We start from the raw sequence: 2,357 nt of genomic DNA, 5'->3' as shown, positions 1-2,357 counted from the left end.
TTGTCTTATGTTATCAAGTCATCTTCAGTCCATAGTGACATCATGGACACATCTTTCCCAGTATCCCCCACCTCCATCTGTCATCATTCTGGTAGTGTATTCATAGGAGTTTCTTATAAAAAAAGTGGAAGTGGTTTACCATTGCCTCCTTCCATGCAGTAAACCTTAGTCTCCACCCTGGAATCTCTTCAATGCACTGTTGCCCAGCTCAGATGAGTTTTGACTTGTAGCAAATTGCCTTCCATTCACTAGCTACTGTCCAAACTAGGGATGGAATGGATATGCCTCTGCCTGACTCTCTCTCTCCCATAGTTGAGACTGGTAGAGTACTGGAAACTCTCCAGTTGTGACTCTGAGAGGGAAAGTGTCTGGGTCTTGACCTGTTTTATGCTGTTGAGTCATCTCTGTCCCATAGCGATGCCATGGACACCTCTCTCCCAGAATGCCCAACCTCCATCTACAATTATCTGGTGGTGTATTAATAGAGTTTACTTGATAAAAATATGGAAGTGATTTACCATTGCCTCCTTCCACATAGTAAATTTGAGTCTCTGCCCTTGACACTCTCCCATGCTGCTGCTGCCCAACACAAAATAGTTTTAACTTGTAACATATTGCCTTCCACTCACTAGTCACTGCCCAAACTAGGAATGGAATGGATATGCCTCTGTCTGACTCTCCCTCACATAGTCGAGACTGGTAGCATACTGGAAACTCTACAGGTGTGACCCTGAGAGGGGAATGGCAGGGTTCTTGATGGTTTATCTTTTCCTATTTTTCATCCAGTACAAACTGATAGTCATTTTTCTATTTTTTTTTTTAACAGGGAAGGAACAAGACTACTTTCTCAACTTTACATACTAATATCTTTCACTTTTTGGCACAGAAGAATTTGAAATACATAACATTACATTAAATCAAGAGTGGTATTACATTTAGTTCATTATTTTATACTTCTCTTATATTTTTTGTCATTTTTTCAGGAATTTAAATTTAATTTTAAATTACAGGGTTTTTAGGTGTGGGAGGAAAAGAAGCATTAAAGAAGGTAGAAAATCAATCAATCAATGGTATTTATTGAGCACTTACTATGTGCAAAGCACTATACTGTGTGCTTGGAAATGTATACTACAACAGAGTTGGTAGACATGTTACAGTCTAGATAAAGAAAAATTAAAATAAATTAAAGACATGCACATAAATGCTCTCTCAAGGAGAGAATTGGAGAAGAGTAAGTGAAGGCAGCAGATGTAGACAAGTTGCTTTGGGAGTTTCTATAGGAATAGTATGAGGGAGTTGGAGTGTTAACTGGAGGCAGTCATGGGGCCTATCCAAGGGCTTTGTAGGATAGGAGATGAATGATCATGTTTGAAAGCAATGAGGAAACATCTACTGGAAGGTGAATGGTTGAAGATGGTGGCCAGGGAATGAAGAAACGAGGAGGAAGTATTTTGATGTTACGAAAGGATGGGGTCAGAGGTGTAAGTGGAAGGGGTAGATTTTGAGATGATGGAGAAAGATGAAAGAATCCAAGTGGGTGCAGGAGGAGGGAGGGACTTGAGACGAGCAGTGGAGAGTTTAGGGAAATCACCTGATTGTTTCAATTTTATCAAAAAAGTATGTGTCCAAGTCATTAGCAGAAAGAGATTGGAGGGAAAGTGGGAAGGTAGTTTGAGAAAGGTGTTAAACATCTGGAGCAACTGGAAGGGGCAATGGGCATAGGAGTCAATATGCAAAAGCATTGTTGTTTGGCAGAGCAGAGAGCAGAATTAAACCAGGGGAGGATGAATGGGGAGGATGAATTCAGATGGATGAAGTGAAATTGGATATGTACATCTATTTTGAGTCCCATTCTAATCTCCATCTACACCCATTCCCTTGGAAAACTAATTTGTTCCCGCTGCTTCAACTACTATCTCTATGAACATGATTTCCAAATCTACATCTCCAGGCCTGACTTCTTGCCTCTACAGTCTCATATTTCCTCCAAGCTCCAGGATATCTATACTTGGAGCAGCATGGCTCAGTGGAAAGAGCAGGGGCTTGGGAGTCTGAGGTCATGGGTTTGAATCCCAGCTCTGCCACTTGTCAGCTGTGTGACTGTGGGCAAGTCACTTAACTTCTCTGGGCCTCAGTTACCTCATCTGTAAAATGGGAATTAAGATTGTGAGCCTCACGTGGGACAACCTGATTACCCTGTATCTACCCCAGTGCTTAGAACAGTGTTCTGCACATAGTAAGTGCTTAACAAATACCAACATTGTTATTATTATTGGATGTCCCACTGACAACTCAAAGTTAACATGTTCAAAACAGTGCTCCTCATCTTCTCACCCAAACCTTGTCTTCCCATATCT

At 41.1% G+C, this 2,357-nt stretch overlaps 1 non-coding gene across 1 annotated transcript; it reads right to left on the bottom strand.

Annotated features, from left to right (window-relative positions):
- Positions 1-222: 222 nt before the first annotated feature.
- Positions 223-362, bottom strand: LOC114809295. Its single transcript, XR_003757082.1, has one exon. It is a non-coding gene; the product is annotated as a small nucleolar RNA SNORA7 (small nucleolar RNA).
- Between the last annotated feature and the right edge of the window lie 1,995 nt (positions 363-2,357).

Source organism: Ornithorhynchus anatinus, chromosome 2 (genome assembly GCF_004115215.2).
Source record: "Ornithorhynchus anatinus isolate Pmale09 chromosome 2, mOrnAna1.pri.v4, whole genome shotgun sequence".
Classification (NCBI taxonomy): domain Eukaryota; kingdom Metazoa; phylum Chordata; class Mammalia; order Monotremata; family Ornithorhynchidae; genus Ornithorhynchus; species Ornithorhynchus anatinus.
The sequence above is the reverse complement of the archived record's forward strand: the minus strand, read 5'-3'. Positions and strand labels throughout refer to the sequence as shown.